General features: G+C 49.3%; 1 long non-coding RNA gene across 1 annotated transcript in view; it reads left to right on the top strand.

Moving 5' to 3' along the window:
- LOC149336126 (uncharacterized) overlaps positions 1-16,330 on the top strand; it is a 91,663-nt gene that overhangs the window by 40,496 nt on the left and 34,837 nt on the right. The gene's annotated exons all lie outside the window — the stretch shown is intronic.

Raw genomic sequence — 16,330 nt, 5'->3', positions numbered from 1 at the left:
GCCTGGGCACAGAGGAATCCATTTGAATGAGGTTGCTGATACCCTGGCGAAGGCATCTCTTCAAGGCCCAGTCGTATCTGTGCTTCCACCCCGCGCATACATTACTGCGGCTAGGTTTCGGAGGTATCTGCTCTTGAAAGAATTCGCAGCATCAGCTCTGACCTCCTCTTCCTAATTCCCGCATCTCCTTGGATGGCGATCACGCAAGCTTGAGGTTTCCTTCACGCGTCTACGTTGTCGCGTGCCTCACTTAAACTTCTACCTTTATAGATCTGGACTGGCGGTCTCCCCATTGTGCCCGTTCTGCGGAGAACCCGACACGATAGATCATTTCTTGTTGACCTGCCGCCGTTTCTCATCTTTACGGAGCCGCCTCCTAGAGCATCCGTAACGACAGCTAGGTCTAAGTCTGTCAGCTGGGGTTGTTCTGTCTCTGGAGGCTTCCTCCCTTGGGCACAGTAACTGGAATGTGCTCTCCGCCATACGACACTTCATTACAGACACTAAATGGCTGCCATCTTAAGCTCTGCTCTTTCTCATGATCAATATTTCGCTGCATGAAAGCTTTCCTAAACACGAAATATTTAGCCCCGTTCTCTATTTCAGTCACCGATCTCACAGTATTTGTTTAGCTTAGTTCAATTACACATCTGAATTTCTTTTATTTATTTCCTGATTATTATTATTATAATTATTACTTTATATTTTCCCCATCATTTATTTGCTTGTTTAACATACTGAGTACCTATCAGCTGCCGCCTGTGTCTTGGACAATCCCCTGCAGTGGGTACGCGTCATTATTTGCAGGACAACAACAACGACAAAGCTTTCGACCTCATTGATGGCCTTCTGTAGCGTACGTTCGATGTGCTCGTCGTGTCCACGGGTCATCCACATGGTGATGTCGTCCGCATAAATCCAGAAATTCAAGCCATCTATCCCCTGCAGCCTCTTCGGGAGCTGTATCATGGCCACGTTGAAGGGAAGAGGGGAAAGTACCGAACCCTGCGGGGTGCCTATGCGGTCCAAGTGTATGTCTTCGGGCCCACAGACGCATCGCAGCCGGCTGCGTTCGTCGCCGCCGCCAGTGCCGCCGCGCCTACTCGGACCACACTTACGGCTGACAGCAAGTCCTGCAGCTTGGTACTTGCGTCGCAGATTGCGGCTCAGGCTGGCGACTCATCGGCAGACATGGACCTTACGTCGTCCCCGGTCGACGCCCATTTTATTCCAACCCCTGAAATTGGCTGGAGCTCCATCGGTGCCAGCCGTAAGCCTGCCTTCGCCACCCGATCCCGCGCCGAGCTCATTACAGTTGCCATCCAGCTTCCCCCTGATACCCTCACCCCCAAGCTACCTCTCTACGACGTACTCGCCGCAGTCATCTCCGCTGCACAACTCTCCTCCAAGAGCACTGCAGAGATCACCCTTCCGGCCAAGCCAGCCCGAAGCCTTGTGTTTTTAAAAACTCGTTCTCCTCTCTCCGCCCGCCTCCTACTTTCTATCACGCATCTTCAACTTGACGGTAAGCCTATCACCTTCAAAACATATGCCCCTAATCCTCCCATCTCATGCCTCGGCGTCATCCTTAACGTCGGTGGCCACTTCACCCCTGATGACCTCATGCATCATATCGAATCATTCAAAACCGATATTCTTGCTGCTCGCATGATGGGCACCACTCAAATCGGTGCTCATAACTTTCGCTGTAACCGTCATCCCCCACTTTTTGTATTTTAAATGCGTTGCCTTCCGGCGCCATCCTCATAAACCTAAGCCTCCCAACTGTGCCCGTTGTCTCACTTTAGGACACTGCGTTCACCACTGCCCCTAGCACAGCGTTACAGCCAAGTGCCGTCGTTGTGCTGCTCCTCTACCCGCCGACCCCACCGCTCATGTATGGGCTGAGCCCTGGTGCGTTCACTGCCAGGTAAATACCCACCCCTGCCTTCACATCATTGCCCCTTCCTCCTCGCTACTAATAACTACTAAAACTGCTGCTGCTAATAGTAATATTAATATTTTGTTGAGATCCTTGAGGTTCCTGCGGCTACATCCTGTACCATCCCCACCTTCCCGCTGAGGTATTCAATGAAAGCTTCATATGCGAGTTTCCAACGGCGAGCTTTCTAGAGCTTGTCGTAGTAATAACAGTGGATGGGCTCACCACGCCTTTGTTGTCGCTCCTCCAAGGATATGTACAGGGGCGATGGCAACAAACGCGCACCGAGCGGAGCGTAGGCGCTCCCCTGTTTGCATTTCTTTTCGTCACGCTTTTAATTGTGCGGTGACAAAAAGACGCTGGAGTCGTTCTTGATACATTCTAGAATAACTCTAACGCAATTTTCTTTCCGCCCAGGTAAGAACCTGATCAAAAGAAATTCGACCAGCTGAGCATGTAGGCGTCGCGTTCACATTTCTTTCCATCGCGATAGTTTGTGAAGGCATACATAGGTATGTGCAAGCATATGCAGCAGAAATGACGGAAGCCAACAGTCAACGAAACCAAGTAGCGAAGGGGTTGTCTTTTTTAAATTCTAGTTTTTATCAATGAAAGATCATTAACGGCAGAAGAAAATACAACCAAGAGAAGTCGGTGGGATTCGAACCTACGACCTCTTAACGAGCATCTCTTTCCATTCCCTGTCTTCAGAATTCTTCATCGAGGCCATCGAATCTGCAGTGTTGATGTCATATACTCCGTTTCATACATAGCAGTCAACGCAGCGAAGGCTGCGGCGCCTGTTCGCGCTCCTCGTCTGCATCGTAATGTAGTGCGTCGAAAGTGAAAAGAGTAATGAACATTTCGCTTGTTTTTTGCAGCGGACTACTTTCGTAGCTTTGGCAGCGTTGACTGCTATGTATGAAACCGAGTATAGGTAGCATAACAGGGCTCTCGCACAGCTTCCGCCCTCGCCGTTCGACCGCGTTCCAACGTAGCTCCGGCGGTAATAGAAGACATACATGTACTACGTCCGCCGGTGTGGACGAGGGTGGCGCAGGTGAGCACTCTCAAGGTACGCTTACACTATGTGTAGATACCCCCTAAATCGGATGATTAGACAGCCGTCACCGTAACTCAATTGGTAGTGCACCGGACGTGCCGTTCGGAGGTCGAGAGTTCGGATCCCACCAGCGGCATGTGGTTGGTCCACTATTATTAATCTCCGACTGATAAAGAGTACAATATTTAAAGAAAGTCGTTCCCTATGCAGCTTGGGTTATTTATCTGTTGGCTTCCATGATGCAAGGTAGCGAAGAAAATAGCGCTGTTTTGCGAGTGTGCAGGGCATACCTCGATTACGCATTCAATACCAGCAAAGCAGATCCTCGTGCAACCGTAACAGTTTAATTATTATTGCATCAAGAAGCTTCAATTTCTGCTTTTGAAACTCTTAAAGCTCGTATTTTTCAACCCACTTTTTTTAACGCGACCGCAGTGTGCATGCTCTCCAAAACACATCTGCACCCTCTCCCCTCTGTCTCCCTTGATAACGATCTCATCAACCACAAAGTAAACGAGATGTTTCGAAGTGCCAAAACGTGCGTTCTTACGAGCCAGGTAGAACTTTGCCACATAGCTGAAGATATACTCACTTAAAAGCTCATAAGAGCTCCCAGCCTGTGAAGGAAAAATAAATCCGACATCTGGTTGCGCGAGCGAGACCATCTGATCACACCGTGTGCAAAGCTCGATGGGGAGGCTTCGCGTGCGCTTAGACCTTTTGTGCCAACAGCACACTGCCACTTCAGTGTTCCCTTCCTTCGTAGTACCGTGCGGCGACATGGGCCATAGTTGTCTGCTCCCTGTCCTCGCCGGAGTGGCGCAGGTGTCGGACGTGTGCTGGCGGTGATTGCGGTCGCTCTGTCAACGCCACCTGATGCTCGCCTCTGGCTCCTCGCCTTTTTCCGCCTGCGAGCATTCGTGATACAGCGAGGCAGCCATTGCGGCCGCGGCAAAGGATTGATTGCTTGGTGCACTTCGCGCCCAACCCTATGACGCGTTCTGCGGGTACTATTGTTGGCATCGTTTAGGGTTTACGCGGAACTGAAAGATGATAGCTTTGGCCTTGTTGTACGAACTGTGGTGGAACATGTGCCATGTACTTATGAACATCTCGTGGCTATGGACCAGTTTTAGAAGCTGCCTCTAGTTCAAACTGTTCATTCGAAAGCAAACGATCATAATGAAAATTGGACTTCTTATTTCCGTGTGTTGGACTAGTTTTGAAAGGTATCTTGATGAAACTGTGTCAAGAAGTTAATTTACTTCAGTCTCCCAGGAAAGCCATCATTGCTTCAAGTGTAGGACTTCGCTTTGAGTGACTGATAAACTTTTGACTGATATACTTTATTGAATGAAATGACAGTTTGGGCTGGTCGTTTAGCAAGAGGTTGGTGAGAGAAATCGTCGGCACTCCTCGGTCCACGAGTGCGTTGGCCTCAGCTGTGGCTCTGGCTCACTATACCAGCGTCACCTGACGCTGGTGTAGAAATCTGCAGGAAGGTCTACCATTGTTCAATACTAGGTTTATGTATTTTAGGCTTTATTTTGCTAAACCCGCATCCCTATGTTGTGTCACATAACGTGGCGTTGTCCGCGCAGCAGCTGCATCAGCTGTTGTATCGTGTGAGTCATACCTTGTGGTATAGTGCTCGTTTTGAATAGTTGTGTTGCTTCGTAGGCGCCTAAGTGTTGTGGCTTCCTCACGGCTTAGGCTATCATGTCATCTTCATCAGCATCATCCTCAACCTGACCATGACCACTGCAGGCCAAAGGCATCTCCAGTGTCTTCCAATTAACCCTGTCCTTCGCCAGCTGCGGCCTCCGTGTCCCTGCAAGCTTTTTAATCTGATCCACTCACCTAACTTTATGCTGCCCCCTGCTATGATTGCCTTCTCTTGGAATCCACTCCGTTACACTTAAGGACACGCGGTTATATTTCGTTCGCATTACATGCCTTGCCCAAGCACATTTCTTCCTCTTGATTTCAACTAGGCTGTCTTTAACCTGCATTTGTTCCCTCACCCACTCCGTCCGCTTCCGAACTCTTAACGTTAGCCCGGTCATTCTTCTTTTTATAGCTCGCTGCGTTGTCCTGAACTTAAGCTGAACACTCTTCGTTAGCCTCCACGTTTCTGTCCCATAGGGAGTACTGGTAAGATACCGGTGGGTACCGACTATCCTGTGGGAGTACTTAATTGCTATGCCTCTGTCTACACACCGGCATTGTTTCCCTGTATGCTTCTGGTGTTGTAGAGGGCTCTACAGGTGTTCAGCCGCCTCTTCCTTCCCCCCCACTGAAGCCTCGGACGACGGCGTCTGGCCTAGCGTTGCCCTGGCGCTGTCCGATTCGTTGATCGAAAATTTGATTTAATCGATGGCAATTACTGGAGCCTTGGGTGGTCTGCCTATTCCGGCAGCCCACTGGTCTGCGCCGCACCGTGTGCCCTGCGAACCAGGCCTCGTTGCTGGTCGGGGTCCTCGCTGCGCAAAATGGCGTCCCACTGCTCCAAATTGAGATTCGTAAGTCTGTCTATGGCAGGATTGAACTGCATGTCCATACTGTATGAAAAGCTGTCGCTATTTCTCCAGAATGTAGGCACTCTGGTTTGTGTAGTGAGGGGCACTATTGGGGGAGTTTAAGTGGAGTTATGAGAATGTCTCTTTGTAGTCGGCGAAGCGTGTGTTCTTTGGCCTTGTCCAAAGCTTTGTGAGGTCGGGGGTTTGTCTGTTCAAATCTTTTTATCTGGGAGTCGACCATAGCTTCGCTATGTTCCCTGAAGGTGCACTTTTCCGAGACCTTAAAACGTCGTGTTCGTGGGGCATGGGGGTAATCCTGGCGGCAGTTAGTACGCCTTTCTACTTGGGGTGTTGTTGCTTTTCATAGCGGTTTATTTCGAAAATGGGAAACCATAGGTGAGGCGTGGCACGATGAGCGCTTTCATTATCTGCATCGGGTCTTGTTCCTTGATCTCCTTCTTTTGTTTGCCGCCATGGTGGCGGAGTGGTTATGGCACTCGGCTGCTGACCCGAAAGACGCGGGTTCGATCCCGGCCGCGGCGGTCCTATTTCGATGGAGGCAAAATTCTGGAGGCTCGTGTGCTGTGCGATGTCAGTGCACGTTAAAGAACCCCGGCTGGTTGAAATTTCTGCACCCCTTCACTACGGCGTCCCCCATAGCATGAGTCACTTTGGGACGATAAACCAACATAAACCAACATAAACCAACATAAACCCACAAACCCTTCTTTTTTTGTTATCATGCATATCATTGTGAACACTCACTGCGCTACACTGGTGAGAGTTACGATCGTGCGGTCACAATTTCTTCGTTTTCGTAACCGCAGGCCTAGTACTCCCATTTTTTTCAGTCTATCGGACCGGATGTCGATCCATTAGTACATCAATGTCCCCCTAGGTTGTGTCGGACTGGCGTAGTCTTATGTATTTTTACTTTTCCTATGAGCATTCTATTGCGCTAGAGATAGCCAATTATTCAATTTCTTGCTCAGCTACTTGCATCCGTTCTTCTTTTTTTCCTGTATAACATTGCTGTGTCCATACCGTTATACCTTTTGCATAGAGAGCCTCCTCTACGCCTTGTATATTGCATGGTCTTCTGCTGCCCCCCTCATGGCGTTGTTAAAGTAGCATAGAAACAACTCACCCTTGCTGTGCGCCCTTGTTAGGGGAGTATCTGGTTTCTGACCGGATGTTTCTAATCTGGATTTTGGCTGTTCTGTCGATTGGGATGCCTTCGCGTACTCTGAAATCTTTCTTCCTCAGTTGTAGCGAAGAGTCCCCTGAGTATCACTTCGTGACTAATCCTTGACCTTCTTCAAAGGCCTACAAACACTTGAAGAAGGTCCGTATAGAATTATGGGAGAGAAGAAAGCTTGTTTAAAGGCGATTCTCTTCAGGTACTCTGCTACAACGCCAATTGGTAAGGTCCTTGGCTTCATCAACAAGCTCCTTCTTTGCTTAAACCAAATAGTACCAAATGAGAAGGAAATTGAGCCACTGAAGCGCAGTCGGCGTGTGCACCAGCTCGCTAGTTTCTATACTATTTGTCGCCTCCGCCTGTTGCATCAAACGCTCGGCACTCGTCATCGAGGGATTTCGAGAATTGTCTTTCGACGCTGGGTGGAGTGGTGCCATGCACAAACTTCCTGAGTGCCTGCCTGTCTAACCTTAGAAATGAGAATCGAGTCTGGGGTTGTAATCTTCTATGATGGTAAAAGCCTGATCTCTTTTTCCTCCTGAGTAGTTCGGCAGTGAGCCCGCAGGGGACATCAAAGAACCGTGACCCAGAAACTGACTTCGAGAGTGCGCATACAGGTGGGTTTGGAGTAGATCTTACGGTTTTCTATGTTGCTTTCCACGAGTACTATCTCTGGGCTGTTCTAGCACTTGTCTTTAGTTGGTTTCATTTGTTTTATGTCTCTATGACTGCACTCATTCGTAACAGGCTTTATGTTACGGACCGCCTGTTCGTCCCTTTAAAAAGAACTGATATCATGTTTTTCAGTAAACTCCGTGCTCTTCTTTTTAGACGAGCAATATATCAAAAATAAAATCGGCTCACCCTGGTTGCTGCTTGTGAAGTTAAAGATTAGTCTAAGAAACTAATAAACAGCAGGTTGTTAGGCAGAAGAGCGCACTAAAAGGTTGTCTCTACTTTCTTCATTTACTACCCATGAAATGACACATGTACATGTGTCCTAAATAGCGCCGATAAATGCCTACGTATTAACAAGCGCTTAAAGTTTAGCGCCCATACATTCGGTTTGTGGGGCTCGTAAAGGATGGCAACTCTCGTTGAGAGCACTACTGAATAGCTGCTGCGCTATGCGAACAAGGATGGCCCTTTAATTCGCGGTAAGTCCTAGAATTGCTGCCTGGACTCAGAAAGGTTAAGATTGTGCTCCACATTCCTAAAGTATAGTAAAAAATCTAGTCACCGCTGTCATCCACCTCTTATCCAGCGAGAGGCCTGCCCAAATGCTGTCCCAGGTAAAGTACTTACTGAGGCACTTTTGATTCACAACACCACGTAAGCACTCAGCAGCGGAGATGAGGTCATAGAAAACACGGACCCATCTCTGTCTCCAATATTACCGCTTAATAGCGCTGCTAGAAGCCGACCACATGAAATTGCCTGTTTACACAGACTTCCGATAAAGATGGATTGCGTGCACTTAGGCGCAGATTGAAAATTGCACCGGTAACTCTCTCCAGAGTTATTAATTCTCTCGATGAATATCCGCCTCACCGTCTCTGACAGCAAAATCTCCATTTACAACACCTTGAGAGATCAAATAAAACAGTTCGGCAAGTTGCACTTAAAGTACGAGGAAACTTCATATCAAGAACCCTGTCTTATCCCGAAAAATGTGCACTCAATTCTACCACAAATTTGCATATATGCTTGGCTTGGTTAGGATGTTTCGGTCTTTCCTTGCGCCCTCAATATCTCTCCACGGTTTCTCCATGACCGCGCCGTTTGGAGCTGACGTACTTGCACGACGGAATTTGTTTACTTTACATGGCCCTGCTCGGGGCAATCTATCGCGCCCCTTGTTTAGAACACGCGATCGCCTTTGTGTGTGCAGTATACCTTATTCTTCAGCTGCGACAGACATCTTTGTATATTTTATAATGTGTTCATTAGCGCCTGTAGTGCCTTCGATAGGGGCTTCAGTAATCTAACGCCAGTCATCATGGAGGCGTAGGACATGCCTGGAGTCTTGAAGGTAACAGCCATCATACCTAAATGTGTGCTATCTTAATAAAAACCGCGAATATTCAGCTCTTCTAGGAGAGAACCTACTGCCGCTATTTTAATTTGCCCTTTCCAAACGTGCTCCATTTCCCTGTTCACCGCTGGAAGCATTAGGAAGTGTGCTTAAGAGTAAGTATCATGCATGGGCCGAGCAGGGGCTGCTTTCTCAAGTGTGTCATATTGGTCAAATGAATGTAGCCACTTATAAGTGTGAATTATTTCACCTGTGGGCGTTATATGAGAAAACTTGTGGTACATGCGCGAAGCATGCGTATTAATGATATGCCTATTGACGATAGCAGAACAAGCATTTCGTTCAATAAGCCCCACTACTGCTTACTTAAGGAAGAAAGCAACGCATGCTTGTACCCGCGGTTTTTAAGGCAAGCATCCACGACTGTGCACTAGTTTCCTGTATGGGGGCATAATGCATCTTGTGATATCGAGTGTCTTTCAGAACTAAAGTTTATGCCAGTGCTAAGCCGTCTATACACAGCGGCATGAGGAAATACACTTAGGGCGTGAAAGACATGTTTCCGTCTTAAGAGCTTGAGCACTTCTAAATCAATTTTCCCCTGTTTATAGATTGACTCCTGAGTGCTTCTACAGTGTGCGTGCTTAGTTGGGGTTTTTCAGGTTCGAACACGCCCTCTGCGGTCAGTTTTGCCACGAGACGAAATGCAGAAACATTAATACACGGAGTCTCTTGTGCATGTTAATAAAGCCCTTCAATCATCTTTACCTTATGCACTATGTGCTCTCTTGGCATAAAAATAGAATCTAAACGTATGAAACATAATAGGTTAATAGATTTCGACTTCGCCATGCCCCGCACTACCGCTATACCTGCTGTCACATCCGGTCTTTAGTCTCTGTTCGCACGTCCGGCCGCACAGGTGCGCCTGTGAAAAGGAAATTGAAACCGGTTCTGTACCTGGATAATTGCTTCCTCTCCAGCGCACAGACGCACCTATGCGCCTGTGCGGATGACTGACGTCAAGAAATGGGCCAACAACTCATACGCAGCTTGTCATATAGAGCTATAATTCATGGACTTCACTTTGAGCACTCGTCGGCACAGGGCCCGTATCACTACTTGTTTCTTCCAAAGACGTGCCTTTCGGCGACGCCTGATTTGCCCAAACACTGGAAGTGGATGCGGCGGATCCGAGCTGACCCATACGCTGCAGGCGTTTCGGTCAATCCAGTGTCAATTAAATCCCATTGCTTGGCTAGTTGTTCCATAGTGAATAAAGGAAGATATCCACGGCGCTAAAAAAGACGAGCACACAGAAGACAAGGACAGGACGGGCGCTGTCTCAAGGTGCCTCTATTTCTTCGAAAGAAGAAAGAACGTTGAACTTTATGCGCATGCGTCAAAAATTGCAATGTAAATACCCTGAAACATCTTCACAAAGCCGCGAAACATATGAACCACACTTCAGAACACCCCCTATCAAAGCAAGCTTAGCAGACTACTTCCGGCACTAAAAAGACACCCCGAAGTGTCTCTGATGCAAGCCGAATCCAGACTTTTGATTAAAGAAGCTTCCTGTAACTCTCGAGCGACTGTGCCCTTGTCCCTGCCTAAAATTCTAAATGACGAGAACCCGCTTAACAACTGTAGCTCTATTTTTGCAACACCACTCGAGGGCAAACACTGTAAAGCCCTCTATTTGGCGATGGAGGGAGTGAGTGAAAGACTTTATTGTCGAACCGATGAAGACGACCTCATCCTACCCTCCGGCTCTCCTGAGGGGCAGAAGGGAGGAGGAGAGTTTGGAGAAGAGCTCAAGCCTGCCTGCATGCCGAATGCAGGCTTCGATTTTGTTGGCGATTACAGGAGTCGGGCGTTCAATTTTGACCAATGCGCTTCTTTCGAACAAAGGTCTACCACGGCACTTGGCGGCATTGTGTTTCAAGGAGACACCGCGTTTTAATAGGTTACAATAAATAGGGGCTCATATGGTTAAAACTGAAAGTTCTTGTACTTCACCGGCTGCAGAAAGACTGGCGGTGACACAGAAAATTCAAACCACTACTGGAGTGCGAGACACCCGAATAGCGACACAGAAAGGCCGCGCTCGTAACGAGGCTACCGGCTAAGCACAGTGAGAAAGCGGCGCTATAGACTAACGCCACGTTATCATCATCTTACACCAAGGCCGCCTGCGAAGTGTCCTAGAATATCACGCACAACCGCTTTTGCCGCGGGTGTGGTGCGTATTAACGGATAGGGGATTTGGCGTACTGAAATCGCACGGTGGCTGTGAGGTTTGGTTTGGTTTTGGGAGTTTAACGTCCAAAAGTGACTGAGGCTGTGAGGAACGCCGTAGTGCACGGCTCCGGGTGGACTACGATCACCATAGGACTTTAACGGGCACTGACATCGTGCATCATACAGGTGCATCACATCAATGATGTCTCCGCGGCAGAAATTCAATCGCTGTTAATGGGACCAGTAGTCAAACGCAGCTGTGTGAGCCAGCGAGAGTCGAATGGGATATCCGCGCAGTGCATGTCGATGCGAAGAATAGCATGCGTACAGTAACTATTGTCTCTACAAAAGTTATTTACAATTGTCTCGCATGAAGCTGCACTGAACTAAGTTGCTACGTATCGAGCACGCGAAATGCCTCTGATGAAGCACTATATCGCCTCATGCGCAAGACCTTTATGAGTACATTCTGAGAAAGGCATCGCAACAAAACTTCAAAAGATAACAAATAAAAGCTCGGTAATACGCCCATACGTTTCAGCAGCAATGAGCAGAGTGAGCTACTTACCGCTCTGTCTTTACACTATTTCTGTTTTTGAGGACTGCCCCTCATATTTGATGAGCCATTAGCCTCGTTGAACCCTTCGAACAGGTGTACACATTTGTTGCATCGAACAGCTTAGAATGGCACAAAGTACCTTTATCTGCTCGAAACCAGACCGCGGAAAGAGGTTGTGGGGCTCAAACTGGAGGAAAAAAATTATGGATGGGAGCGGAATAAAGGTGCAAGCATGTAGAAAATACATCGAAACCACCACAGCCGTGATTCGACTTCGAACGCCTATATTGGATTCCTTTGTGTGCCTGTCGTGCCCGCTCCTCACAAAAACTAAAGCATATGTTGCTGTTTTGTTGTTCCCGCTGGTTTATGCCACTGCTTGTAGCTTCAAATCTTATCTGAAGTACTGCTTTGGTTCAGCCGTCCATTTCTTTCCGCGATACAAGATTGCTCGCAGCGTTTCATAAACTTCGGTTGCACGCAAAAGGAAATGAGGCACGCAGAGGGAAAACCTTTCTACACCCTACTTTCAACGGCATGTTTTTAATATTTTCTTTGTTTATCCCCCTCTGAAGTTGCTATATGAGGCCGTACTGTCGCAGTCGTCTAATACTTGCCCCACTGCGCCTAATACTATTCCTCAACGAATGGCAATAAAAGCGGCGGTGGAAGATATTGCGCGGAAAACACTTGAAAGAAAAAACAAACTTTTCCATGCGTCGCTGTAAAACATACCTGTGGCCACGGTCTTGCGTTCTGCCTTTATAGTAGTAGTAGTAGTAGAAAACTTTTATTGAGATCTTTTAAGAGATTCGCGGATTCGAAGCCTCCGTCGTCTTTCGTGGCGCCGGCGACTTGAGGCTTCTCTTCAGCAAGGTTGGGCCCCTAGTCCAGGGCTCCACTGAGTCGCGCTGCATCAGTAGCGTGCCGCACTAAGGCCCTTTGGGCCGCGAGCTCGCTGCTGGTGAGCCGGCTCTCCCATTGCTCTTTATAAATCCTCTGTGCTTTTGACTGTGGCAGGCGCAATTTTTCAGGCGCAGAACGTTATTCCTGAATACCATGTACGTAGAACGTTCATGTTTTCTTTCACTATGTCCGACTTCTGTTTTATAAACGACGCAAAATAAATGCGCTGCGCTTTTAGTTCTTAGTTTACGGAATATATTTTGGGATGGTGTAAGGAGATAGCGCCACCCAGCGGCGTTCGTGAGGAGAAGCAGACAAAGCACGAGGAGCGCGTGCGGAAGGGTACGCCGGGACAGGTCGAAGAGGATTACGTGGCAGAGAAGAGAAGAGCGCGGTGGGCGACGGACGTGGACGAGTTCTGCTGGCTCCCCGAGTTCCGGGCTTGGGCCTTAGCCGCAGACGTCCGGGCCACCAGACCTGGACATCCATCGTCGAGAGCCTCAACCACCAGGCCCAGGCGCCACTCTTCTCCGTCCATCCGTCAGCTGCTCCACACAGGCCGCTTCTGGCGCCTACGTGACTTTTCCGGGATACCAGACCTGGGAACCGTGCTGGGAGCCCACGGACGCTGACGCTGCGGTAGCGTTGCATCGACATTGGAACGCCAAGAGACTCCCTAACTGCCCGACACCCAGCCAGTCCTCCCCGCACGTTGCTCGAACAAGAGACAAGTAGTGTGACTTTCCTCTTTGACTTTCTTTTTCCGGTATTTTTCGTAAGCACTTTGTTCTGTTCCCCCGTGTGTTTTTCCCGTGTGTTGTTGCGTACGTTGCTCTCTTGTTCCTTTCCTTTTTTCTCGCTCATATTGAAATTGGTTTCCTTTCCGATAAAAGCCGCCTCGTTTATTGTTTGTACTTTTGTGTTTGTTTAAAATAAGACCTGCAATCTCACAGATCCTCACAAATTTGGCGTCCACTACGACAGGACGAGGTCGGTTTTTATTTATTTGCCTGTTGTGTTAATTTAGGAACAGTATGAGCGCGTCAGAGTTGGTTGCCTTAGGCGAGCGCATGGGCTTGTGCGGCGCGGAGTTGCGAGCGTGGGTGGAGGACGAGCTTCGTAAGGCACGGGAAGAGAGAGCCGCTCAGCGTGAAGCTGCGAAGCAGAAATTGGAGTTAGAGCGTGAGGCTACGAAGCAGAAATTGGATTTAGAGGCACGGAATTTAGAGACAGAGCGTGAGGCTGCGAAGGAACGTTTGGAGTTAGAGGCGCGGAACTTGCAGCTACAAATAAGGCTCATGGAGGGTGGCACAAATCCTCCGAGTGACCGTGGAGAGCGTAGCGTCTCACCGGCCAGCTCCATTAACCCGCACAGCCTCATACCACAGTTCAATGAAGCGCGGGATGACCTCGATGCCTACTTAAAGAGGTTTGAGCATGTGGCCACGGGGCAGGGTTGGCCAAAAGAAAAGTGGGCAACGGCGTTGAGCTTGTGCCTTGGCGGCAAAGCACTTAGGGTCTTCGGTCGGCTCTCGCCTGAGGATTCCGTGGATTATGACAAAGCGAAGCTTGCCTTGCTTCAGAGGTTTAGGTTCACCGCGGAAAGGTACCGAGAGAAGTTTCGCCAGAGCAAGCCCCAGGATGGAGAAACGGCCTCGCAATATGCTGCCAGGTTGTTTAGTTTCTTTGACCGTTGGGTCGAGATGCGGGGAGAATGCTGCACTTTTGAGGTGGTTCGTGAAATGGTCGTGAGCGAACAATTTCTGAACAACTGTCATTCTCGTTTAGCCCTTTTCTTACGTGAGCGGGAGGGCAAGACAGTTTCCAAGCTGGCGGAGGCTGCCGATCATTTTCTCGAAGCACAGCGGCAAAATAACTTGTTGTTCTTCAAAGAACAGGGGGAGCATACGATGAATATAGCCAAGGACGAGGTTTCAGGTTCACAATCTCGCCTGCGGTGTTTTCTTTGCGAGAAGACTGGGCACAAGGCGGCGGATTGTCGGACGAAGCCGAAGCAATCGTATTGCACCTGGTGCCGCGAGGTAGGACATGATGCCCAGTCATGCAAAGCTAAGAGACCAGGAGACCGTGAGGAGTCCGCCTGTTGCATGACACCTCGATATTCACATCCCGATAGCACTGCAGTGGTAACGCGCATAGAGGGCCAGTTGGGGGAGATGGTCTGTCCTTCCAACCCGGTGGAAACTGCTATGCCCGTGGCGCACGGTGAGGTGTTCGGCCAGCCTGGTTCGGTATTACGGGATACGGGCAGCACCGGCATTGTTGTGCGTGAGTCTCTTGTACCGCCAGCGGCACTTACAGGGAAAAAGGCTACATTATTCTTGGCCAATGGGACCCGTGTAGAAGTTCCGGAAGCGGAGGTGGTGATTTCCTCACCGTACTTTTCGGGTAAGGCCATCGCGCGGTGCTTGTCTACACCCCTATACGACATCATAATAGGCAATGTCCCTGGCGCTAAACCTCCATTCTCGGTTGACCCGCCAGTTCTAACTGATCAGGCAGTTTCCCTTGCCATGACGGGTGCGGTCGATGTTCCTTCCCTTACGGTGACAGCAAAGGTTTCAGAGAGTAGTAAAAGCCCCACTCTGAACACACTCCACTTGTCACGGCCGGAGTTTCGCCTGAAACAGGAAGAAGACCCGACTTTAGAGGTGTGTCGCAGGAAGTTGGGGCAAATATTTCGTGGCAAGGGACAGACCGCCCACTCTTTTGATACAGATGAAGGTGTTCTCTTCCGGACATACCAAGTGTGTCCCGGCCGAGTCGTTGAGCAAGCGGTGGTACCGAAGGGCTTACGCACGCAAGTCCTTAAGTTCGCGCATAAGAGTGCATTATCCGGCCATCAAGGAATACGGAAAACAATAGCAAGGGTGCTCAGTGAGTTTTACTGGCCCGGTGTACAGGCTGACATTAAGAGTTATGTCAGATCGTGTGCTAAGTGTCAACCGACTGTGTCAAAGGAAAGGGAGAACAAAGTAAATGACGCCGTTGTTCCATCGGTGCCGGCGGACAACGGCCGGCACAGAGTGTATAACATCGTAGGACGGGGACATTTAAAACCATGGTGGAGACCGAGGTCGGTTTGGAGAAACCGGTTTCACAAAGGATAACGGAAGTACTAGTTGAAAGAGTTCTCGCGACGGTGAAGTGGTTTGATGTGAAGAATGGAATACGGAAGAATGTAGCCCACACCTGTTCTTGTTGGCATTATCTGTGTTCATGTTTGTTTTTGAGTGTCGGCTACCTAATTTGTATGCCTTCCGTGTTTCTTCGCCCTTCTATGGACGCTTCACGTTGACTTTCCATGTGCTCTCTGTGCTGTGTGTGCGAATATCTGTGAACGCTTCGAACATTGACGACCGTCGTATTGTGTGTGGTGTGTATTGTGCGCGCTGTGGTGCGGTGTTCTGTGTTGCGATCGTCGAACACGTCTGGTGTCGCTCTCCTGAAGTTGAGTTCTTTCCCTTGGAAAAAACTTCCGAAGAGGGGGCCTTCTGTAAGGAGATAGCGCCACCCAGCGGCGTTCGTGAGGAGAAGCAGACAAAGCACGAGGAGCGCGTGCGGAGGGGTACGCCGGGACAGGTCGAAGAGGATTACGTGGCAGAGAAGAGAAGAGCGCGGTGGGCGACGGACGTGGACGAGTTCTGCTGGCTCCCCGAGTTCCGGGCTTGGGCCTTAGCCGCAGACGTCTGGGCCACCAGACCTGGACATCCATCGTCGAGAGCCTCAACCACCAGGCCCAGGCGCCACTCTTCTCCGTCCATCCGTCATCTGCTCCACACAGGCCGCTTCTGGCGCCTACGTGACTTTTCCGGCATACCAGACCTGGGAACCGTGCTG

The sequence above is a fragment of the Amblyomma mixtum genome, chromosome 7, assembly GCF_055824585.1.
Source record: "Amblyomma mixtum isolate Tamu chromosome 7, ASM5582458v1, whole genome shotgun sequence".
Taxonomy (NCBI): Eukaryota; Metazoa; Arthropoda; class Arachnida; order Ixodida; family Ixodidae; genus Amblyomma; species Amblyomma mixtum.
This window is presented reverse-complemented; position numbering and strand designations above follow the sequence as displayed.